This window comes from Falco punctatus, assembly GCF_963210335.1.
Source record: "Falco punctatus genome assembly, chromosome: 6".
NCBI lineage: Eukaryota > Metazoa > Chordata > Aves > Falconiformes > Falconidae > Falco > Falco punctatus.
Window position 1 is genome coordinate 70,057,051 of NC_137585.1, and position 26,040 is coordinate 70,083,090.

General features: G+C 42.8%; 1 protein-coding gene across 1 annotated transcript in view; it reads right to left on the reverse strand.

Moving 5' to 3' along the window:
- The window catches only part of GRM3 (glutamate metabotropic receptor 3), a 120,836-nt gene extending 102,946 nt beyond the window's left edge, over positions 1-17,890 (reverse strand). The window contains exon 1 of the mRNA XM_080390669.1: positions 17,120-17,890. The gene's annotated coding sequence lies outside the window, so the exon portion shown is untranslated. The remainder of the gene's footprint in view (positions 1-17,119) is intronic.
- Positions 17,891-26,040: the final 8,150 nt, after the last annotated feature.

Sequence of the window (26,040 nt, forward strand, 5' to 3'; positions counted from 1 at the left end):
CCTTTACTCTGATATAATCTAAATATTTTCTTTAATGAGCGTAAGAGATAACAATGACTTACATTAATCATTACTGGAACCATCACAGAACAAGAACTCAATGCCATTTAAAAAGCACTTAATGCATGGACTAAAGTTTGTCATCTCACTAAGGAGCATAAGATTATTTGGTGATACAAGTTAGAAAGGAAGCATTATCCCTCTGATGAGATTGTGCCAGAAACCAGGAAGAAATGCTTTCCTTTGGAACACATCACACTATTTGCACAGTCTAAAACATGTCTTGTTTTCTATTTCTTATGCTAAAAACCATAGCACAATGTCCCTTTCATAGGTGACAAATTAAAAACCCCACCCCAATCTTAGGACTCTCATTGTTTCACAAGCATTACTTTGAGTCTTTCCAGTGGCAATGGATGTCTCATGGCTTGATGGCCAGTGCATCAGACTGGATGGTGTCTCAGACTGGGAAGTGGGCCAGTTTCAGAAAACCAGAGAAATCATAGACAGACTGGGCTGAGACTTAAAGTTTTCCAGATCCCATCAGCAGACTTAAGTTCATCATTGATGTGACCAGACCAGGTTGTAATCAAAGCTGCATAAAGTTCAGGAGGTGAGAAATTAATAGGGAAGAAAGGAGAACTTGGGCCGTGTTCATTAGCTAAAGCAGAAAAGAACTTAAACTGCAAAAACAAATGGTTAGGCTTAATACTAGGGAAAATATTCTTGTCATAAAGGTAGTAAGGCATGGGGACATGCTGCCTGGGAAAGCTACGAAGTCTCTGCCATCAGAAGTTTTCCAGAAAAAAATGAGTCTTTTTTTTTTATAAGTGACACAATAATCCTGATGCTGCCTTGGGGCAGGAGACAGACTGAATTGTCTCTTCTGTCCTTATTTACGTTGCACAGTTCCCTGCATTTACAATCTGTCTCTGTCCTTGGAGCTTGTAACAGTGCAGTTACACTGATTTACACTAGTTGGGGGATTGGAATAACATGTTCATGACTCATGTTCTCATGCCATCAACTCCTGAGCAGCTTCCCACTGGTGACGACCAAGCTCAGAGTCAGACTGCAATATCCAGTCTCAAACAGACAGGCAAGTGAGCATGCCTGAAGGTAATGTTTTATTGCAGTGCAAGGGTTTTGCTGCAAAGTCCTCTCTACTGCTTGAGTACGGGTACGGGAAACAAGCAGGATGACATTTGAAAACCTGAAACTGCAGATCTTATTGATCTCTTGAAACTATGAAAGGATTGAAGTGCAGTACACCTGACAAATTGAATGACATTACTAGTTGGTGTAAGACAGAGCAGCTCCATTGACTTTGTTGCTGATTTATCACAGTCTAGGATTTGACCCACTGATTCCTGAATTAAATTTTTATATATACATGAACTATTTATACTGTATGAAAAATCAATACCTTTTTATTGTTCATCTGATTTAGTATGGATAAAAGGAATATTTCAGTATTCTCCAGGGTTAATGCAGAGGGGCCTTGAATGATGAAAGACACAATTTTTTTTTAATGGAAAAAAAAATTTCAGGACAGAAAGGAAAGAGTGTAATTTAAGCTAAATATCCTTTCTATCAATGATCTGAATAATAGATTTTTTCACCAACTCATGAGAAAACATAAAGTCCTTTGAGAAGATGGCATATAATTCTTTATTTCTCTTTAAGAAAGAGCTATTAATTTCGAAAAATCTTCTTTCTGAATTTCTTTGCATTTTATAGGAACCATAAAACCTCCAAGGAGTTATTTGAATTTCAATACTGTCTCACACTTTTATTAAAATCTACTCTAACCCTCCTTCAGTAATTAACATGAAGATAGGGCCCTTATTTCTAACAACTGAAATATCTCAGTTATTTCAGATTTTCCTTAAGTGTACTTTTGATTAAATAATTACTGGGTAAGAGCATTAACAATTTGTCTATGATAGGGAACATATCATAGATTTCCTACTCATGTTTCTGCAGTTTATGCTTTTGCCAATGTGTTTTATGAGTATTTATGAAAGATGACACCTTGAGTTAATAACATAAAATACCTACTAGTTTCATAATCCTCACTGCAGTGCAGAAAGCTTAGAGTTACAGTAGTTCTGCATTGACGATGTCAATAAATTTACTGCATTGATTTCCTTAGGCAAATATTCCCAAAACATACACTACTATATAACCTTCTATTGTGCTTTGCCTACACATAAGGGTATCAAAGCCTACGAACATGCAGAGTAGACTTTAAAGCTGACAGCGCAAGTCACGCTGTTTCTTCTTTCTTGTTTCCCTGTTGTCCTAATATTAGAGCTCATTTAATGTTGTTTCTTGTAGACATACGCTTCTGCACAGTCCCTACAGTAAGAAGCCAGTCTGCTAATGGTCTTTACATGACAGACTACATTGTTATCTATATTAAAGATGATGCAGAATGCTGCTGCTCCTAGCATAGAGCAAGAACTGAACACTCGTGAGCAGAGACTTGCCATGTGTGCTCTCCCTGCACACACACACAATCTACCTCTGTCTGGCAGAGCTTACTGCTCTCTTGCAGGACTACCTTGTTTGCTCCTGAAAGTTGTCTGTTTTTCCCCTCTTCCCCAAGAGAAGCATGTTGCTCTCTGCTGCCGCTGCCTCTGCTTCCCTCACGAAGGGATCTGTGGAAGCTCTGCTTTGCTGGCAGATGTCTAGGCGGCCACGTAGGGAGGCAGATGTCTGCAGTACAGAGTGCTGCGCTGTAAGATCCTGGGGTAGGAACCCTGAGTGCTGTTCAAGTCACTTAGAGAAAACAGAGGGTTGGAAGGAACCCTGAAAGGTCTTGATCTTCCTTTGCTATTACGCAAATCAGGATCAACTTTACTTATGTCTTATCTAACTCATGCCTTGGCTAGCTTGTTTTCATACACCTTTGGTGATAGGGACTTCCTAGACTTCCCAGCAGTTTATTCTGTTGCTTGACTCTCCTTACTGTTAAAAGCTTTTCCTAAAGTCTAGTCTGTTTGAAAATTTAAGCCTGTCACTTACCTGTGATAAATCTATTTTTTCACACCTCTAATTCTTCTTGTTGATATTCTCTGGACTCTTGTCTCAGTGATTTATTTTTCTTCTTAAAACATTATTCTCAGAACTGGGCACCATACTCCAAATGTTCCCCTACTAGTTATGAGTAGAAGATAATGTTTACATTCCATATTTTGCAGACAATATTTCTATTTATTAACCCCAGTAGGAAATTTCCATTTTTCACAAGAAGTGTGATACCACGGTGCTCAGCCATGCTCTTCTTCTGACCTTCTGTAGCCTTAGATCCGTTTCTGTTGCACTGCTACCTGGCCTGTTGCTCATCATCCCATATTTGTGGTAATACCTATGTGAATAATTTTATGGTGAGCCTACTTTCCTCCAAGGGTTATTTTGGGAGCCAGAATCTGGCAATATTAAAGTGTACCTAATCTGAAAAAAACACATTACTTTCTGAATCTGGGAGGACATGATAATCAACTTAGCTAGCAATAACTCTCTGTCCTTTACTTATACAGCAAACAGAAAGTCAATTGCACATCAAAATATTGTAAAAATTAATATGTAATAGTAGTCAGCAATCAGAAATAAATTTTAGAAAAAATCTTTGGAGTCAGGTAAAATCAGGACCCCTTTCATAGAATATTACATAGAAGTGTATAACTTCACAGAATAATATGACTTAATTAAACATGGAGAGTATTTGGAATTGATACAGATGGAGGATGCATTCACATTAATCTTATTGAAAGAGTTTAAGTTTTATTTTAGGAAAAGAGCAGTACAGAGAGTTCCAGCCACATCTTGAAGTCCTTCTGTTATTGCTGTCATGGAAGTTTTGCTCGAGAAAAGACTATATGCATTTCAAGGGAATTCCTTTATTAATAAATAAACATAGGTGAATTAGTACATGTAAAACAATTTTGGCAGGGATAATAATGGAAACAAAAAGAAAAAAATATTGAATGGATTAGCACACTTAATCAGTCTTAGGTTGTTTAATGAACAATTAGCCTAGTGTTTAATCCCCCTGGATCCATTTGTTTTTGCAGCTCTTAGCCTCTAAAGATAAACACAGATGATTCAAAACATGCTTTTGTTTTTGAAACTATTTATATTAGTATTACATTGTAATAATTGGCCTGGAAACCATATAAATGGGGATGGACAAAATTGGAACTTGCTAGAGCACCTATTACTTGGTGCTTTAAAAGTGTTGCAAAAAACTTGCAGCACTCTGAAACAGGACTGAGATGACTCTTGTTGATTAAACATAGATGACTATTTACACAGAAGGTCTTTTTTAAGGCCTTGGGAACACACTGTCGACCATCCAATAACTGGTAGTACAATGCCAGGCTCTGCTGACACTGTGATCAGATAGTGTACCATAGGTACTTAGCTCACTTAGCACGAGCTAGATTGAACAGACCACTTATCGGATGAGTACTCGGGCTTGCTGAATGCTGAATGCATATCTTACCAGTGGGTAGAAAAAGCATCGTGCTGCATCCCACTGTTGGCCTGAATGTGCCTCCCTGTGGCTTTCTGTCTGATACCATAAAACTCTCTCATGGAGACCAACCTTCCCTTTCACTCAATGTAGCCAAACAGTGCTGATTTAACAGTTCCAATGTAACTGAGTTAGAGGTTAGAGGCAAGGAACTACTCTCATGCATAATGGTGGCTTGTACTCTGGTAAAAGTCATGCCAGTTAAAACTTCAAAGCAGCTGCTTACCTGTTCAGTGGGAATTCAAGGCTTGGAAGTTAATGGTTAGGAACTAATGAGTTGGACTGGATATATTTTAAATTTAATACTGCATGTATTAAAACAAATGTTTTAATTTACTGAGATATATTTAAACAACATGTTGATTAGTTTGAAGGCTAGAGGAGACTTTTTTTTGCAGTGTTAAGGTACTTCATGAATCGCTACAGATACTTGAATGAATGCTTTTTTTTTTTTTTTTCTCTTTCCTTCTTTTTTGAGGCTTTCTTGGTTTTGGTAGCACCTACTACTCTCATATGCATAAACCTAACAGTTGCAAAGGATTCTTTAAGAAGCCTTTGGGGCAAGTACCTGTGGCAGCTCCATTAGGACCCCTCTGATGTTACCCATGTCCTAGCCAGTTTGGGATACATTCTGAACTTGCCAGGGAAGAGTTTAAGTCTTAATAAAAGAAGAGAAATTAAACAAGAGAGGCAGAGAGTGTGTCTAGAGGGCATGAAATTCTGGATTCTCGCCTAATGCCACATTCATCAGACTTAACGTAGATGAACTCTGTGTGGGTTTGCCAGCAGCGAAGTCAAACTTCTCATTTGAGACTTCCTGATGCATTGCTCTGCAGTTTTGATACTGAAAGCATGAGCAGCTTCTGCCTTTTTCATGGGTCTATAGCTGCAATACCCAAGTGAATGCTAATCCCATATTTGTACCCATCACAGCTCTGCGACACTCATTGCTATATTTTATGCTTAGAGTTGGTCTGGAGGCTTCCCTTCTAAAAATGCTCCCAGGGAGCTCTTCTTGGACTTGTGGACAGCAAGGCTGCTAGCTGAAGTTAGTGATCATGACGATCATTTCATGATAAACCAGCTAAACACGATACATGCTGAACAATGCACCAGTTAACCATCCCTTCATCTAGTAATGACTGAACCAACAGAAGCCATCGCCCATACAGATCCCTCTGGCGGAGTCAAAGCAACAGGCTGTTCAAACTACCTAGGCAATTTTATTCTGAAATGTTAATGTGGATGTAAAGGCTGACAATTCTTTCATTGGGGTTGTATGTGTTTGCAACCTAGAAATGACCAGAAGCAGTCAAGAAAAAAATGTAGCAAATTTGAAAGTGACAGGACAAGGACATCACTATGGTTTTGTGAGGCTCCTGAGGGCTTTTTGGGCAAAATTCTGGCTGGAGTGAGGCTTGGAGTATGGAACAAAGAAATAGCACAAAGGATTTCTTTGAGGAATGTTGTGTTCAAGACAAGTGAAGTCAAGTCATTCATCAGTTGTACTCATCTTTTGGGTGTGGGTCCAAATGGGCAACTGGAAAAGGTCCAAAGGAAAACAACAAGAATAACAAGATTCTTAAAAAAGCACATGGCTAAACCAAAAGCAGTTATTTCATTGAGTCAAGAGGAGATGACTGAGGAGAACATTACAAAAATGAATGTTAAGCAAAATCGAATCCCTTTGCTATATACAAGGCTGAAATGGAAAGTACTAAATTGCTTCCAATTTCCATAGCAGAGAGGATAAGAGTGATAAGCTTAGTTGCAAAAAGTGGGATTTGATTAAACTTTTGGAGACCTTCTGTCCATAACAACAGTGAAGCACAGGCATTTGCCATTCCAGGAGGCTGTGAAATCTCTGTCATTGCAGATTTTAAGGGAATCCTTCAACAAATATTAATTATAAACATTTAGAGATAGTTTATGCAGCCTTTGGAGGGGGAGATGGATCAGATGAAGATTATCTGTGGAACTATAAATGCTGATTCAGGAAGATGGAACATTGTGTACAATCTTTGAAAATGAAGAAGCTTACATAAAAAAAGGCCTCTTCCTATCCATTTCTACCATAATGGATACCGCACACTTTCAGGATAAGTTTTAATTGGGACCTTGTGCCCTTGCCAGGAAATCACAGGGACTAAGATAAACTACTATATCTGCAGCTGCTGCCTGGACATTGATTTAAGGTATCTAGGTCTAAATGGAGCTATTTGCCTGCTTCCTTCCTTAAAACTGATGAATTTGGAATAGACAGACAGATTGAAAGGAGCACTTGGAGACTTGAATACGCCTTCCTCCTTACAGGCCAAAACCCCCAGATGAGTGACATTTTAGGGAGCAGGAACATCTCCCACAGATGAGCAGACGACAGGGCACTGCTGGGTCACACCACTCCCTGCTGCTACAACTGGAGGCTTCAATTTACATTTCAACCTCTGGCCAAGAAACTTGGGCTTTAAGTCATCTCCTAGCTTCCAGGAGCTGGTGTTACATCCAAACTAGATTCTTCTTCCTTTCTTCATGCTGAATAATGCCACTTGGAATACGCTTATCTGAGCTTGATACTCAAGGTATTAGCATTACTCTGGATTCTGGGAAAAAGCGTGGTCAGATTGACTGATATCGATGAGAAATTCATAGTCCTTAAAAACCTTCAAAGATGTCAATGAAACAATAAAAAGAAATCAATCTTTCCCTATTCATCAGAGGGCTCTAATGCTGTTGAAGTGCCTGGCATGTCCAATAGCCTCTCAAACAATCTCTGAAAGTGTTAAAATAAAGACACCTTTCCCACATTATCTTTCTCTGCCTTTCACAAATGACAATTCTTTTAACCTCCTTCTCCCCTCTTTGTTTGCTTAGAGGATCAAAGCTTTTTTATTTATTTCTTTTTCCTCCCAAACAGTTTCTGGAGTGTTAAAAAGCACCACAAGTATACTGAGTTTACATTACAAACAAGTTAAAATTCCCAGTCTGTCAGAGCTTTTCTCCTAGGATACCAAGAAAAGCAAACTTCAGCTAAACTGCACAATTAATCAGAGATCACTTCTGAGTGAAGAAGAAAAGGTGGTTTTAAGCAGATCTATTCTTTTCTTGGAGATTTGAAGTCCACTTCAGAAAGTAAAATTATTATTCTGTGAAAGTTATCTCATTTTATTTATATTCCTGGAGCTACCTCATTAGGTCATCTTCCCTTTTAACTCATAAAGTTATTTTAGTGAATCAACTGTGGGGTTAGCCATACATAAATACATCCTTATTGACAGCTACACTGACAAGTGAATGGATGAAAAAGGGCACGGACTGTATGTTGCTTTTGCTAGGACAGCACTCGGGTTTGTTCTCTTTTCAAGACCATGAGGCAGACAGCTTATTTCTTGGTTATAAAGAAAATGCTCTTTTTTCAAGGTAAATGTATCTTGTAATAATGGTAGGATAAAGAACCATGTGTTGAATGGCTTCAGAGCTGGACTAAACAGACTCGGTGTTGATTCACCATTCCCGCACAGACAGTTGCTGCCCTTTTCACAACTTTTGAGAGCAAAAACTAGCCTGATAACTCAACCTAGTGCATCAGTCCCACGTAGGATGGGTTTGCACCTTTTTATGAAAATGTTGACCTCATTGTCTGTTATTGTCAGGGCTCTTCTAAAGTCCTGGTGGTTGCAAGGAAGAAAATGAGCAAACACAATTAAGAGAGCCCAACAGAACACGCTGAAAACTGTTGCAAAGTAGATTTGACAAGTGTACTTCAGTGTGTTTTTACAGTGTTTGGAAAAATATGCTGAGAGGAATCCTATAAACTTTTTTCCAGTAAAATGTCGTTCTGTGGTAGTATTTCGTGGACAAGTATTTTGTAATGACGAAAAGCAGACTCTTATTACTGTCTATGCAAATAATGTGCTGTACAGAGCAGCATTGTAAGGTATCCTTTTCGTACAATTTTGCTAAAGTTTAATCCAATATTACAATGATGTCCCATGTGAGTGGTTTTTTTTTTTTTTCCCTGCTTTTTACAAGGCAGAGTTAAATACTGGTAAAATGAATCTGTTATAAGGTAAAAATCACAATCTTTCATCTGTTGTATACTGAAACATCTGGAATCTTTTACAATGGAAAGAAATTAGGTATTAATTGATGTACAGTAAAGATGTCTTTCTGACTGACAGAACATTAGTAAAAATGCCATTACAAATCTATGATAAAAAGCCAAAAAGTCTATGGCCATATTCTCAACTGGTGACACTCAATCAAATAATCTCACCAAAAATTATAATGAGGCTTTTTGAAAACTCCCTCATCATGGCAAGACCAATTATACTTTTTCTTAAAATAGCAACTTTTAAATGTTCTTGCAGATAAAGGCAATTTTTGACATTTCTTAGCCATGTGAGCTAATGCAAGCGATCAATCTGTTTTTTAACACCTCAGAACCGGAGTCTAGGTGTCTTACTGCACAATATCTTTATCTTTCATTTTCCCTCCATCCTTTTGTCTGTTAATCTGTTTGTTTTGGGGGTTTTTTGTGGTTTTTTTTGTTTGGTTTTTTTTTTTTTTTTTTTTTTTTTTTTTTTTTTTTTTTTTTTTATGAATGTACACAGAAGTGAGGGAAAAACCCAACATAGTATGAGTTCTGGAAACATCCCCCACATTTACTTCTTGATTTTTGTTGGATCTCTGGCTACGTGATTCTAACACCAGGCCAGTCAATTTCTGCTAAGCATCACAAATGTAACATAATATTTTCAAACAATAGCAGAACAATGTCTTTTCATGCTTTCCTAATATTTTTTTCACTGGGCGATGCAACCACTGTGGATGAAATTAATAACAAAAAATCTAAAGACATGATAATTAGAAAATAATACAGAAATTGCTAGGCAGTAAGTACCGGATCAAAAAAACAGCACAGCCAAAGACGTCCTATAGAACATACATGTAGAAATGTTCACTCAAGCACAGCTGCAAGTTTCATATCAGGAAGGCATGGCACATACGAGCTGGAGCTAGTATGGGATCTCAGGAGCCTTAATCACAGCTACATTATATCAAAAAGACAACCATCTTGATGCTGTGAGCTGTACTTTAAAACAGTTAAGAACTGCAATACATAGTCTACATAAGATAGCCAAGGTCAATAATGTCAAGGGTGGTCTAGGAGCCTCTCGAAGAATACTACTTTTCTGAAGTGCTGCATTCTTCACCAGGGAGGAGGAGTGCATCTAGCCTGCAGGATCTCTTTGTTCCCATAGTGAAGGGCTGGGGTTGCCTGACAGCTCCTGTACCATCTCGGCCCCGCTGTTATGTCCATACAGTCACACCACTGATGAAACAATATTTAGGGATTTTTAGTGTTGAAAATATTTAGGAATAAATTTTGGGATAAATTTTAGGAATTTAGGGGTGAAACTATTTTGTAAGATTTCTAAACCCTTTTAAAATAGTGTCTCATCCTATACCTCATAGGTTGGTGTCATGGTCATTGGTTTGGCCACAGTATTAGATGAAAATTGCAAACCACTAATATCCTAGAGTGCTAGGTTTAGCATCTGACACATTGGATTTGCTCGTTTACAGAGTGACACCATACAGTCAGGCAGCCCCTTGTTGACCCTTGTCTCAGTCAGCCTCTTCCCAGGGCTAATTCCAGAGAAGCATCCCATTGCTGCCCTATCTCAGACTGAGTAAATTGCCTGCAGCACCTGCCCTTGCAGACCGCAAGGTAGTATGTCAGTCAGCCTAACACGGGCTTTTGAGGACCAGACACCACAAACCAGAGAGGCTGAGGCTCTGCAGAGCCCCAGACGATGCAGTTACGTTAACCTCTCCAGATACAGCATTTAGGTAACACAAAAATTGCCCCTGATTTGAGTGTGGACTCATTAGTGGAGCTTTCTGTGGGAATGGGAACTAATATATGAGTCTTACTATATTTCTCAGCTGAGAGTGCACTCAGTCACTATATCCTGCACACTTTCTTTTTACTCTGTTTTATACCAGCTTGTCATCTTCTAAACAAAGGTTTTTCACAGTTTTCAGGTTCCCTTCAGCTCTTTCCTCCTGGCAAGCCCAGGCCCTGCTTCCTCCTCTGTACCAGTGGGAGGCAGCTTCCCTGCACCACACAACCCTTTGATCCTCTTCTTTTCTTTTTTTTTGGCAGTCCCTGCTTCCAGCCTTTGCCCGTGCTTTTCCTCTAATTTCATATCAGTCCCATCCCTCTCATTTTTCTTCCCTATTTTATTCTTCCCTTTTTTACTCTCCTCCAGCACCCTTCCTTTTCCCAAGAGCAGCCCTGTTTCTTCTCACCTGCATTCTCTACCTCCCCTTCTCAGCATTCCCCTTCTCAGGCACCCTGTTCCTTAAAGGGTGCTCTAAGCTAACATTTTCTTCCTTCTTCCCATGAATACCTTCCTTTTAAGACACTAATTCTCCTAATACACTTCCGACCTATGAATTTGCTGCCTTTGTGGTCACCTGCTGAGCTATTGACTTAATTTTCCCTTGTGTGCACTTGCTTGGTTTTCCTCTGGAATCTGAGAACCTCTCCACTGGCTTCCTAAGAGACCCAGTCAACCTGTTTCTGCCTCCTTTGTTTATCTTTCCCCTTCCTCCTTTTCTCAAGGATATGCTTCATTTGTCAATGTGTGCTCACTGTATTCTGATACTTGCTAAGTTTTCTTGGTCACTATGGACTTTAAAATCCTTACATTCCACCTCTCCACCTAGCTTCTTTAACTTTCCTATTATTTCAAATTGCCATGGAAAAAATCAGCTTTATGACATTTTCCCTACTAGCTCACCCTTTCCTACATCTCTGATGCTGTTCCCTTCCATAGTCGGTGTGCCTGAATGCAATCCTCTGCTGGGCTGAATTTTGCAGTTACTTCCTCCATAACATGTGCAATGTTTTGCCCTGCTAGTTGGATCACAGGGTAATATCTAATCTCTTTAATGAGAATGTCTTCTTCACCACCTTCACCTGCTTTACAATCTCTTCATCCCACAACTGATTTACCATTCCTTATACTTTTCCTCCAGCTTGAACACTCATCTGAGTGTCTTTATTGTTCTTTCTTTCCTTTCCTATCAAGCTATTTTCTTCTCTTTGTTTCTCCCATTTTGTCTCCTACAGATCTGTTTTCCTCAACCTTTTTTTTTTTCTTGACAACTTTTCTCCTCTATTCACTTTTCTAATGGAAAATTTCAATGTGTCACAGTATCCACCAACAGCCTGACTCAAGTTACCATTTCAGCCATGAAATGTTCATCAAAAATTCACTCTGTACATACCTTACTTGATGCATATTTGATATAGTTTATATACTGGTCATCATCCTGTATCCCTTTGGATGTACTGGAAGAGGGACAGAGGCACCCTCACCAAGTTTGTGGCTGATACCAAACTGTGAAGAGCGGCTGATTCACCAGAGGCTGCTCTGCCATTCAGCCAGACCTGGACAGGTGGGAGAGCTGGGCAGAGAGGAACCTCATGACAGTCAACCGAGGCAATTGTAGGGTCCTGCACCTGGGGAGGGACAGCCCCGTGCACCAGCATAAGCTGGGGCTGACCTGCTGGGAGGCAGCTCTGTCTAGAAGGACCTGAGAGTGCTGGTGGGCAGCAAGCTGCCCGTGGGCCAGCAGTGTGCCCGTGGGGCCACGGGGCCAGTGGGATCCTGGGGGGCATGAGGAGGAGTGGGGCCAGGTGGAGGAAGGGGATCCTCCTGCTCTGCTCTGCTCTGGTGAGGCCACATCTGGAGTGCTGTGACCAGTGCTGGGCTGCCCAGTTCCAGAGAGACAGGGAACTGCTGGAGATGGTCCAGCAGAGGCTGTGGAGGTGTTGAGGGGACTGGAGCATCTCCCTGGTGGGGAGAGACTGAGAGAGCTGGGGCTGTTCAGCCTGGAGAACAGAAGACCAAGAGGGGATCTTACCAATGCATACAAACATCTTAAGGGAGAGTGCCAAGAGGATGGGGCCAGTCTATTTCAGTGGTGCCCAGTGACAGGACAAGGGGCAATGGGCGCAAACTGCAACACAAGAAGTTCCATCTGAATATGAAGAAAACCTTCTCTGCCTTGAAGGCTAGGACAGGCTGCCCAGAGAGGCTGTGGGGTCTCCTTCTCTGGAGACATTCAAACCCACCTGGATGTGACTGTGCAGCCTGCTCTGGGAGAATCTGCTTTAGCCAGGGTTGGACTAGATGGTCTCCAGAGGTCCCCTCCAAACCCGACCATTCTGTGATTCTGAGATTTTCAAGGTTAGGGTCATCAATGTTATCAAGGTCAAGCCACTTGTGAGACTTTAAAATGTTCTGAAGGAAGGCTGCCTCAGTAATTAGGGTCAAGACCATGCCTTCACATGCTGATAAGTTGGGTCTTAGAAGGTTTAGGAAAGCTGTTACACTGCTACTTTTTTTTTTGAGACAAGCTATTGATTTACATGAGGAGCCCATATGTTCCTATATAAGCAGTACAATTGCTGACTACATAAAAGCTCCCATAATCTCAGCAGCGCTATGAACAATAGCATAATAGTTCCTACAACATCATTTTATATTTGAGGCCCAATATGAGATAAAAGCAATAGAGTTCTACAGCCTTTTTCTGTGTAATTTGCTATAGCTCTCATAAAATTATGTTCTTTTTGATTTTAATAGTGATTTGCCTCCCATGAAAATTTGCTGCATTGCTTTGGAAAGACAGCTAGAAACAAAGCAGTATATTCCTTGCAGTATTTTAAAAAACCTGAATATCCCTGAAATAAAATGTCCAAAACCCTCAGAAGACAATAGGTCAGCCAGCAAATTCATTGAAGTCACACAGTGATTCTGGGCTCACCTGAAAAAAGAATGAATTACACTAATCTGTAATAGTTAAAACACTTCTAACAATGAACTGTGGTTTTGTCTCAGTGGAAATACCTGACAATTGCACTGAGGCTGTTCCTAGACATCATTGTGCCCAGGAGGAAATCCTATTTTTTTGTCATTTTATTCCTACTACTAAAATAAACTTAGGATTTTCAAACAAATCTGTATTTTCATAAAATGAAATGCATCCCAGATTTTTCTGCCAGTGAAGGGCTAGATTATCACAGTGAAAGTTGGCCTTATTAAGTTCACAGCCAGAGGCAGTCACAGGCAGAGATTTAGGAAGATGGTACCAGCCAAAGACTATGCTCTTTCTCTGCCACTTTTGGAGCCCAGGTCCACCACAGTTGTGCTCTGGATGTTCAGAGCTGCCTGCGGGAGCAGGGTGGCTAATCACCCTTCTGGTCACCCCTTCTCTCTGGCTGTGGGTACCCCTCCACTGCAAATGCAAATCACCTAGGGATTAAAGCACAACCTTATTCTCCGCACTAGTAGAGAGCGAGAAGACAATCTTCTCTTCAACTCTTTGACCTGGGCTAAGTTCCTGATTAAGCTTTAAACCAGCTGTCAGTTTTATACCAACAAACAGAAAAAAAAGCCAGTCAGCATTACATGATCTTCTTCACAAGAGCTTATATAGCTTACTGCAGTTATACATATTCACAGACTAACAGTAATGCTGGCTGATCCTGGAGTGTGTCAAACATCCCCGTCCTGTTCTGTGACATCCTGAGAGTGATCATGCACCTAGCATTTTATCAACCTGAAAAATTCGTACTAACTGCTCAATAGCTATACTACAAGTTGGAGAAAACAAGGTGCAGAAATCCTGATAAATATTTTATGGGGCTTTGGAAACAACTTTCAAAAACTGAATGGAGAGTGAAGTCCCTTCTACAGGATGCTGTTGGCAAGTTAGACAGGCTTAGACAGGGTTTCACACTTCGTAAAAGCTCTAGGTTGGATTCTCAAATCACACTGATAAATCAGATTTTTGTTGGGTACACACTTCGTGCGACCCTACTGGATTCTTGTGGACCAACAAAGAATTTAAGCCACCAGATTTAAAGGTAAAATTGCAATTTGACCCTGGCGTAAGTGACATTAGAACCAGGCCATTCAGGTCTTATAGTATTCTATATGGGACTGTGCAAGCTTTAGAATAATTTACGCTCTGTAGGACAACTCCACAGGAGAGTTGTGTTTGCACAAAACATCCAAATAGCTCTTTCTTTAAGTGCCAGTATATCTCTTCACACTTTCTTAATTTCCAGATTCAGCTCCACTTATGTAACACAGACTACTGAACTGAATGATACCACTATTTGTAGTGCATTTCTTTGCTTTTGGCTTTCCAGTCTGATTTAATACTTTGCTTTGTCATAATTTAATTAAGTATAAAAACATTAAGTGAATCCAGAAAGATACCTTACCTCTGCATCTTGCTTTAGATTCACTCTTTCAGTGATAAAATTAGAATCTTACTCCTAGACAAGTCGTCAACATTTGCCTAAAAAACTATTTGTAGAAGCTTATAAGTAGGTCATCAGCACAAGTAACCCAGACGAACATCCACAGTGATTAGAAAAGCATCTCAGCTCTGGGACGAAAGTCTTATTATAATGTACTTGATACAAATGCCATTTTTCCTGGGTTTAGCTTTGGAACAGTAAAGCAATTGGTGGCTTTTCTATTTTGAAGTGTGTTTAGTGTTTTATATGTAATGCAGGACTCCAGCAATACTGAGAGTAGCAGTGGACGGCATCCTTCTTTAAAAAAAAGCAATGAGCAAAATAACCACAGGAATTAAAAGTATGAAACACTCTAACAGAAAACAAATTAGCTTGCACTGCTTTTCAGGTAGTAAGTTTATTAGGAAGGATTGCATGTATTGTTACTGATTTCACTCAAAGAGTGAACATTACAAAAGTACAATTTTCCTATTACCCTAATTGTGAGTAAAAGTCACCTAATGTGTAATTTTCCCCAATATAACTGGGGATGTCGTATTTTCTTGTAACACTTGCATTTATCTACATAAACAACAGCAAAAGGTGTCACAATGATTTAGCTGTATCTGAAGAAAATGAAAAAAGTAATTTTCCTAAAACATGTATTTGATCAGGTGGGTTATGTGCTTTTCAAATTGTTTTCATGCATATTTAATCAATGTGAGACATATGCAAGCTGAAATAAGTAAAGGTCTGTGTCCCAGGCTGTTCAGTTTCAGAGTCTTCTGATTGAGATTCTTTAACGCTGAATTAATTATTTTAAAAAATGAACTAAAATAACCTTCAGCAGGTGGCATAAACCGAGAAAAAGCCAAAGAACTCACAAACTGCCAGCAAACACTTAGTTCAGTTCAATACAGTATCAGTAAGATACCTAGTTTTTCAAGAATTGCTTGGTTTTTATCAAGATTGCTGAAAAACTGGGATGTATGGGTAAAATGATGTATGGAAATACTACAATAACCTGGGGGGGAAAGCCCCCAAATCCAACGCCCCCTACCCCCCACCCCTAAATCCTCCCTACACACTAGCATAGAGAGACACTTTGTCACACCCACATGTGTATCTCAGCAGATATGTGTGCCTGGCACACACAGAGATGAAAGATACGTACCCACACACCTCTAGGTCTACACAGAGTAAAATAAACACTGTCTAGGAATAAAACTACATTCCTATGGATTTATACATATAACACATCTGTGTGCATCCAAGCAAACATAAGCATAGATACACACATGTACACACCCAGAGACATAGGAACACAGGCAAGGCACATACATGGGCACAAGCAACTCTAGAAGCACACACATATACCTATACAGCTAGACGAATACTCACATGGACAGATAGTTATACAGACATACATGAGGAACAGTTTACATTGTCTCTATCATCCCTGCTAATTTCTCCTTTCTTTTTGAAGCCTTCCAATTTTAGGATCCTGGAGTGAGCCAGGTCCCTGCAGGGAAGACACCTCAGTAGGAGCAAAGCACTTCCCATTTCTTTAAGGTTTCTTCCCCACCTTCTCCCCCTCTCCAGCAGCAGCAGATCCAGGGAGATGAGCTAGGTACCCAGCACGGCTCTCCCAGCTGCTGGGTTGGCACTCTCCATCCCACCTTATGAAGGGTATAGGACGGCAAGCTAAAGATCTCCTCGCTTCACCCCCAAAGCCTGCCTCTGCAGGAGCAGAAACCTCTGGGCAACATCTGGACACAGCTGCCTTGCCTTGGGCGAGCTAGCCCCCTTTCTCCACCCCTACCCCCTACCCCCCTACCCCCCCCTGCCAGCTGCAGACTACAGGGGTCCCCCTGTACCCTACCTGCCCTCTGCAGGTGTGAAAGCCCTGCGCCCCAGCCCCAGCTTCTCCTGGCCCCTGACTCCTGTCAGCAAACCGTTTCGCAAACCACCAGCTCCAAACTTTTTCCCTGGCTGCACAACCCGCAGTCCTCCGGGCAGCGGCTGCAGCTTCTCCGGAGGGCAGGATGGGGGTGGTGGGGGTGGTGGTGGTGGGGGGGGTGGGTTGCGGGCTGCAGGGACCCGAGATGCTGCAGGGTGTGAAATGTGAGGACTGGGATATGGGATGCAGGAATGTGAGGACCGCGATGCACAGCTCCGAGATGCCAGGATGCAGGGAGCAGGATGTGGGATGAAGGAACCCAGACCCGGGATACCAGCCCCCAGCTCCTTACCGTGCAATGAAGGTAGGTCCTGGCGAGGGTCTCCAGCTGCTCCCGGGCATCGCGGGCCTCTGATGTGCTCGTTAAACATCCACCGGGGAATCTCAGCCCCCAAACTTGTGTGAGCTGCTTCCGTCTGGGAACAGTCACGCTTTCTCCCCCCCACCTTGGATCGGATCCCGATGGAAACTCATCAAGGCCTCCTAAGCGGTCAGAGGTAAGGCTGGGAGGGAAGGGGGAGAAAAAGGAGGGCAACGGGAGGGAGCGACTGCGATTAGCAAGCGATGGCCCCCTTCTCTTCCCCTCTCCTCTGGAGCACACGCTTCCCGTTCCTCCCAGCAACTTCGGCTCTCCTTGGCCAGGCAGCGCCTGGTACCAGCTCTGTCAACTGGGGGCCCTTTTCGCAGCCTCGCATCTTTCTAGATTTCCTCTGCTTTCCGGGCAAAGGGGGTTGGTGCAAAGCTTTAGATTAGGAGGCGACCTAGAGTTGCAAAGACAAGGAGGGAGAGCCGGCTGGCATTTGCAGACTGCTTCTCCCGGTGCTCGGGGCGTGCGGTAGCTCTGCAGCCGGCGCTGCGCGGAGGGGCTGCCTGAGGTTTATTCCTACCGTTTATTCATTTACTGCTTTTTCTAGGTCTAACTTTGAAGCTGGTTGCCGCTGTCGGCGCGGCGGGCAGCGAGGCTGTGGCGAGGAGCGCTCGGACGGAGGCAAGCCGCCGTCCCCATGCTGCGGGGCTGCGCTCCCGCGGCTGTTTAACTGCGTGGGCAGGAGCGCAGCCCGGTCCCGGGGGGGAGGACGCGGGGCCGGGGGGGGGGGAGGTGGTGGGGAGGGCATGGGACACGGGGACGCTGCTGTATCCTGGCAACTCCGCATCCTTGCCCCGAGCATCCTTCCCCCAGCGCCGTGATTGGACGGGGCCGGAGCCGGGGGGGGGGGGGGGGGGGGAGGGGGGGGAGCGGGGGGGCGGGCGGGGCCGGGACGCCCCTCCGAGGATGCTGCGCTCTGGCACTGCGACTTGTCGCATCCTCAAAAAGCCGGGAGCGGGCAGCGGGGATGAGAGCAGACGGGAGAGCCGAGACGGTTCAGGGTGTTGTATGACCGTCCTCCTGCCTTCTCTCTGCCAGGTGGCTAGATAAATTTCCGTCTGCTCTACATCTCCTAGAAAAAGAATGTATTTGTGTGCATATACACGCATACCCACATCCCAGATATACAAATATATGTTTTAACACATAGATGTATGTAAGTGAACATATATATTCTATACATGCTACCTGTATTATCTATATTCTTTATGTTCCCTCTATATGTTCTAACTCTCCCATATGGAAAGACAGAAGAAAACCAGTTACTGTGGGAAGATCATTTAGAGTGCAGCAAAGCTGGATGCAAAAGGAAAAAGCAAGCTACTTTGTGTGTTCTATATGTTTGAAAACCAAAGGTTTACATTACGTGGACTGTTAATAGGAGGTCATGGTCCTAAATGCGAGAATTAAACACCATGAGGTGAGTGAGCCATAACAGTCAGTGTGTTGACTTCAAAGAGGGTGAGTTTAAGCTGTGCTGTGCGGGGCACTGCTGGTATTACATGTGGCTTCATTGCTTATTCTCTGCTATGGGGGAAAGCGAGCAGCTGCTTCCTGCTGGTTGGGTGTAGTATGGAGAGGGTGTCCGTAAAATCTCAGTACCTCTCTTTCCATCACGGCTTTGATTGTGACACTAAATTTCTCACCCCTAACTCTTCAGCGGGGAGAAAGCCATCATCCACTTCTCCCCAAATGCTTCTCCCCACCATCAGACTTGCTCTCAGCCCAGCTCCACACTCATGTACCATCAGTGCTCATGTAAAGCAAACAAAGAGGCACCGCAGTCAGGAGCTGCAATCCTGCAACTCACATGGGGCCACTATTGTTTCAGCAGCCATGGTTCGGTAAGGAATTAAGCTAAAGTAAAATGAAATAAAACAACGACAAAAAACTCTGTTTCTGCTTTTTAATATTTTATGTTATTTAACATCTGCTTACTTTTGTGGTCTACCAATTAACTTTGCTAATTTTATAAGATATTTTTTATTGGAAGCCAAGGACATTTGCCAAGATGTGCATGTTAAACTGTTTCATTAAGTGCTTCAAGGTTAAGCAGGGAGCAAAAGGAGAGTCCAGTTCCTCTCAGTTTATCCTACTGTAGATTGGATTGAAATGTACATGAGACACTGCAGTAACATCAGGCTAAACTGGAGTCAATATGGAATCAGTCCTATGTCTTTCAAATCATAGCACAATTTAACAGACAGGTCTGGAACAGTCCTTTCAGTCTTACAGGTTGATTGCCCAGAAAGACTAATGGAAGGAAGGATCTGATTCTGCATTGACTTGCACACGACAGCCACGGCTCAAAGTGAGTATGAAAATAACTTTTTGGTTGGGTAAGATATAAAACCCACTGTGTATGAAATTGGTCACCACAGGCGCCAAGTGGAATTTGGATGAGATGTATTGCATGATTTGCAGCAGGCCACTTAGGGGCAAGGAGGTGACCTGGGCATTCATTGCTTTTGCTTCAAGAAGCATCCTTTGCACCGATGGTTCACTCTTTTTCCATGCCTGCTGCTGTGCAATGCCTGATAATGATCCCTAACACTGCTACTGCTTGCATTTACACCTGATTTATGGCTGATTTATTATACTGAGAAGCAGGAAAACAAAACTGAAGAGCTGACCAAGCTAAGCTGTAGGCAAAGGCACAATGGTTTCTTTCCCATTTCCTACCAGTGCTGTTCCTCAGGTGGTTCTCCCAGCAAATTGGAGTCTTGTTTTAGCCGCAGAGGAACTTACTCCAGCCTTCCAAAGCAGGATTCTGGAGACCTTATTTCAGTGTATGACTCTGGCAGAACCATCTTTATTTCTGTAAGGAAAACAACTTTGCCTTGATTCCCTTTTGGGATAGTACGCGCTACATCCAGAGGGTATTGTGAAGATGCCTGAGCATGTGCCTTCAGCCAGTCAGATGCTGACACTTATGGGTACACGCAGTGTTACAAAGCAGGGAAATCCAAAGATCTCAGCAAAGCTCTGTGCAAAGCTGTGTTTGGGTGTTACTGGGCAAAGTACTCACTTGAGGCTAAACTGCACCTTACGCTACACTTGATTGTAGGCATACCCATGGTTAGATGCAGCAATTGGGTAGTACAAGTTCTGCCAGAGGACAGCTTGGAGAAAGCAATCAACAGCCCTCAGTGTCTTTGACCTGGATCCAAAGAAGAAGTCTTTATATTAAATGTATTTGTTTATTTTCTGTCTCTGATGCAAAGATGTTAAAACAGCATTAAAAGTTTCTGGGATAGGAATATTTTGCCTTTTTGATTCATCTATTAGTGAAGTAATAGTTACAGCTACTTAAAAGATAGATTCCTTTCAGGTTGAGTTCCCGCATCATGCAAAATTGAATTTGTAGAAAGCTTGATGAGCAGAAGAATTTGTTTTTATAAAATTTATGAATATGATTAATTAAAAGGCTTACGACCACAAATAAACAGATGCATATCTTTTTCTTACATGGAATTTTAGCATAAGTGTCAAGATTGTACACATGGGAACTTTCTAATTTTACATTTGGTGGCAGGATACTGTTCCAGCAAAACACTTTGTAGGGTTCCCTAACTTGCTATAAGCAGCTGTTTTGAGACACGCTCAAGTTATTTGCTAATAAAAACCTGAAGTGATGCTTTAGAAAAACTGCAAGTATGCATGTACAGCCAGTGAGTGATCTATGGATTGGGCCCAGCCAACCTGAATAATTCATGAGGCCTATGATCTTTCCTCCTTTCCTGGGCACCTTACAGAAATGGACAGGGAATAGGGCCATGGATCAATGAGTTTTTTCTTAGCAAATTGCTCCCTGCCACTAGGTTTCCAACAGCTCTGCAGATGCTTTCATTGTGTGTGACTGGGCATAATCCCATTCTGCAGCAGCTGTCCCGAGTTAACAGTGTGGTCATCACCACAGAACCAAGCCTGGTATATCTCCACGGTTTGAGGCACACATCAGTAGCACCTAGACATGATATTGTGCTTGTTCTTCTTGAAGTCTGCCAATCTCAGTGTGCAAAACACCCATTGGAAGGAAAAGGAGGGCTACTCCCCCACTTTTGGGTAACCACAGGGGACTAGATATGTCTTCCCAACACTGTGGCCATGGCAGTCTCCATCTTTGGAGACACAAAATCAAAAATTCATAGTGGCTAATGCAGAGGTCAACAAAGCCCCACGCTGCCTGGCTCATCCCTGCCTGCCAATTGTAGGTGCCATTGACATACTCCAAAGAAACAACCCAGTGGTACAGGGCTTTCGGAGAGGCATGTGTCCCCATCTGGTAACCAGATCCACAGCTATGAAAAGTGTAAGAGGTGGTGTCACTCTGACATGCTTAAGGGCCCCATGGGTCGCTGTGGAAAATTAAGCACTGTTGTGGTGGGCAGACCCTGGCTGGGCACCAGATGCCCACCACAGCCACTTGTCACTGCCCCCTTCAGCCAGGAAGGGGAGAGAAAATACAGCGAAAGGCTCGTGGGTCAAGGTAAGGATGGGGAGATCACTCAGCAGTTACTGCCATGGGCAAAACAGGCTCGACTCTGGGAAATTAATTTATTACCCACCAAATCAGAGTAGGATAATGAGAAATAAATCCCAAACTTTAGAACACCTTCACCCCCATCCCTCCATCCTTCCTGGCCTCACCTTCACCCCTGATTTGTCTCCGTCTTCCCTCTGAGGGCACAGGGGGACGGGATGAGGTCAGTCCATTACACACTGTCCCTGCCGCTCCTTCCCCCACAGTGACAGGGCTGCTCACACCATGCCCTGCCCCAGCCTGGGGCCCTCCCACTGAAGATGGTCCTCTATGAACTTCTCCAGCACGGGGCCCTCCCACGGCTGCAGCCCCTCAGGCACAGCCGGCCCCAGCCAGGGTCCCCCCGGGGTCCCCAGCCCTGCCCCAGCCCAGGCTCCTCTCCCCATGGGGCTACAGGCCTTGCCAGGAGCTGCCCCAGTGTGGGCTGCCCCAGTGTGGGCTGCCTGTGGGTCACAGCTCCTTTGGGCACCCCCTGCCCTGGCGTGGGGTCCTGCAGGGCTGTGGGTGGGGGGCTGCTCCCCCATGGGCTCCATGGGCTGGGGGCACAGCCTGCCTCACCATGGGCTTCCGATGGGTTGCTGGGGCATCTCTGCTGTGGTGCCTGGAGCCCTCCTGCCTCCTGCACTGACCTGGGGGCTGCAGGGCTGTTCTTGCACATATTCCCACTCCTCTCTTCCAGCTGCAACTGCTTTTGTGCAGTTTGTTCCTCCACTTCTGAAATCCATTGTCCCAGAGGCTCTGCCACTGCAGCTGATGGGTTCAGCCTTGGTCAGTGTTGGGTCCGGCTGGGAGCCGGCTGGCAGGGGCTCCATCAGGCACGGGGAGGTCTTCTGGCAGCTTCTCACAGAAGCCACCCCTGTAGCCCCCTGCTGCCAAAACCTTGCTGTGCTAACCCAAGAGAACTGTACCAAGACGTGTCAATCTAGTAAGTTTCTTCTGGGCCAGGTATGGACTTTCTTAACACTGATGCTTGGTTAACTTCATTATGAAGCTCATCAGCTAAATGGAATGTCTTCTTTTCTTGTTAACTGGTTTTGAGGAGACTTTAGGTCAATACTCATAGTGCAAAAATTCCCTATGTACCTTACTGCTAACCATGCTTATCCTCTTACAGCTGATTTGCATGGCACCATTGGGACTTGAGCAACATTATTTCCTGTCAGATGCCCAGCAATTACTTTTTCAGCTGACTGAAGAGATATTGGCCTAGCAGCAACATGGAGAATATGCCATCATGTGCTGAGACATTTCAGTCTGAGCCTTTCACAGCCACAAGGACTGTGGAAACTCTTGTCTACAAGGCTCAACACATCAAAACCCTGGCCTTCACGTGGTATGGCATGGCACATTGAAGGAAGACTGCACTCAACTCTGTGCACATGCAGCAGCATCCTCCCTTCTGCCTCCACCTTCCATGTCCGTCAGCATCAATACGTACTCCTCCCCAGCTCCCCTTTTTCCAGCCAACTTTCCCATATCCCTCTGCCTTTCTCACCTTCTTCCCTTTTACTCTTTAGACAGTTTGCTGCCTGCTTGTTCCTCTTGGCCATTTCTCCAGATAACCCCAAGTTTTCCTTACCCCTTCTCAGCAGAGACCTCTTTCATGGAAAAGAACCAGCAGCTGTTGTTCATCTTCATCAGCTACAACAGGGGAAAAGATCTGCCTTTGCTGTGGGAACCAGCTGCCCTCTCTCTACTTCTGCTTGTTCCTCAGAAATCAGGTTTCCCAACATACTGCTGGGGACACACACATGACACTCAACTGTCGTCCAAGTGGGGTACCTTCATAGAAATGAACAGCAAGGCTCCCTCCAGGTCCCTGACAGACATACAAGTATGCACACTCCACTTGCACCCCACAACCCTTCCCTAGCCAAAATCCTACTGCAGTTTGTCCAGGGATGAACATAACACAGGCTCTGCGTGATGTACGCCTGATACATGCAGCAAACTGCAAACCACCTCCAGCTTCCATTGTTCATTACTCTGGAGTCAAGCTCCGTCAGTCTGCAGCTTCTCAACTCCATCATCCTGTGAGTCTGTGATATAGGAGGCGATACTTGCCTGAGAAGAGATTTGCCTTCCCCCTAAGGAGCAGGGGTCTTCCTCATACAGGGACAGGGCACAACGCACTAGTACATCTCAATCTCTGCCATATTCTTTAAATTAATACATTCAGGAGACCCCATTCTACAAAATCCATACCGTTCTCTCTCTTTTTCTACTGTGTGAATAATTGGGTACCAGATACCGGAATCACCTAACACATTTTGCTTTTGACTTGGTCACCTTTTTGTTTTGTGTGTGTGTTATTATTATCTTTGTTAGTATTTCAGCTGCCATAAATCTGGCTTCTTCAAACTACTCCTTCCTCCCCTCTGAAAACCCCCTAACAACATTTCTTCTCTTCTGAAACACATTCCCTTCCCCCACCCCTCTTCTCTGTAGGGATTACTGCATTTACATATTTTCTTTAAGGTGCTTAGGAATTATTGACAAGTTTGCTTTGTCCCTGGGGGCCGATGCAACACAGTCAAGCTGTGAGCTGCTTAAAACGTTGACTGGCTGATAGAAGAGGTTGCGATTCTGAATCACACTGGCCAGGCCAGAAAACGTAGCACAGTGCTGTCAGGGGCTGTGGCACATAGATCCATTTTCTTTATAATCCTATCATACCTACGACCTACCACATACAGAGCAAGGCAAAAGATCTACATTTTCCCATTAGCTCAAGATACAGGCTTCCTGTGAAATAAATTTACTCACAGCCCCTATGCCACTTCTTTGCAAGCCTGAAAACCCTGTTTTTATTTTCTCAGTGAGTGTTTTTCAGGCTTCCTTCACACTGAGAATCCATCTGGATATACTACTGTCTAAATGTCCTGCTGAGATTCTGCTTTGCCACTACTTAAAAATGAATGGCTAAATTTATAAACAGGAAGTTTATTGTGTTTGTCTGCTGAAAGATATTCTGGATTTTATCTTGGCTGGGATTTTTGTTGTTGCTGTTTTGTTTTTTGATGTTGAGGAGTTTGTTTTTTTCTTTTCCCCAACCATTTAATTTTAATAGCGTTCCTGAAAGGAACAGTGGGTCCAGAGTTAGAAAGCTGAAATAAAAGGAATGAAGTTCCTGAAAATGAAACTGGGGGAAAGAAAAATAAAAAGGAAAAAAAAATCCCAAACCAGTCTCAAGCTAATGATTTTGATTTTCCCTTAATGAAGACAAACCATTTTCCAGCAAGGAAGACATACCTGTGCTTGTAAAACTGCTACTAGTACAAAATATAATTGAGCAGATGTGACAAAAATAGTGCTTGGGCTGTTTTAAAGCCTTTTATTGAATTTTTTTGTTTGGTTTTTTTTTTTTTTTTTTTTTTTCCCCAGAAGCTGTTGTCCTCCCTAATTTAAGAAAAGAGAGGAAATACAGGCAAATTGAGAGAGCTGTATGTTTTTCCTCAGCTTGTTCTATTTAAATTGCACACCAGTAAATGTGGTTAGCAGAATAACTTAAGGTTGCAAAGCAACCCGAATTTAGGAAATATGAGAATTAACTTTGACAGTGGAATCTTAATTCAGCTCCCTTGTGCATGTGCATGTTGATACACTCTTTAATTGGTTTAATATTGTCTTTTTTCTTTTCCAGAAAATCCTGACACATTCAGCACCTTAAAGGAATAGGAGTCCGCACTGCTCAGTGACTTTGCCGGGTATACTGTGCACTGTTCTTACCCTGTGTTGCAGAGAGAATGATCCATTTCTTCTCCAGAAAAAAACATTCCAGTATTTTGTAAACCTTTATTTTATTTTATTTTATTTATTATTTTTACTACATTCCTGAGGTAAGGGCTGGTGTTTTGGTTTCTTTCTGAATAATTTGCATTATACCTTGAAACAGTGGCTGTTGCTCACATATTTTAAGTCTGTGCTCCCAGCTGGGTTTTATTGGGTTCTAGAGTTTGGCTGGGAGAACAATACAGTTTTCTTAGACTCATTCTCATAAGAAACTAAGTCTTTTTGTATGAAAACATGCATAGGGACAGACAATCAACATGGAAATGCATGCTGACAACTAAATTTTGGCAAAGGTATAAGCTGTTATAATCAGAGCTTCATGATGGGAACAGCTCAGTAGCTACATTACTGTTCAGTATTAACCCTATAGTTCTAAGAAACTCTAATAACTTGGTATTAAATAATGAAGATAATTTGATTTAAAATACCAGTTAACATCAGCAAGGTAATGTCCATACATAATCTAAACCTTATTTATACCTTCTGTCTGCAAAGCCAATTTCATGAGTCC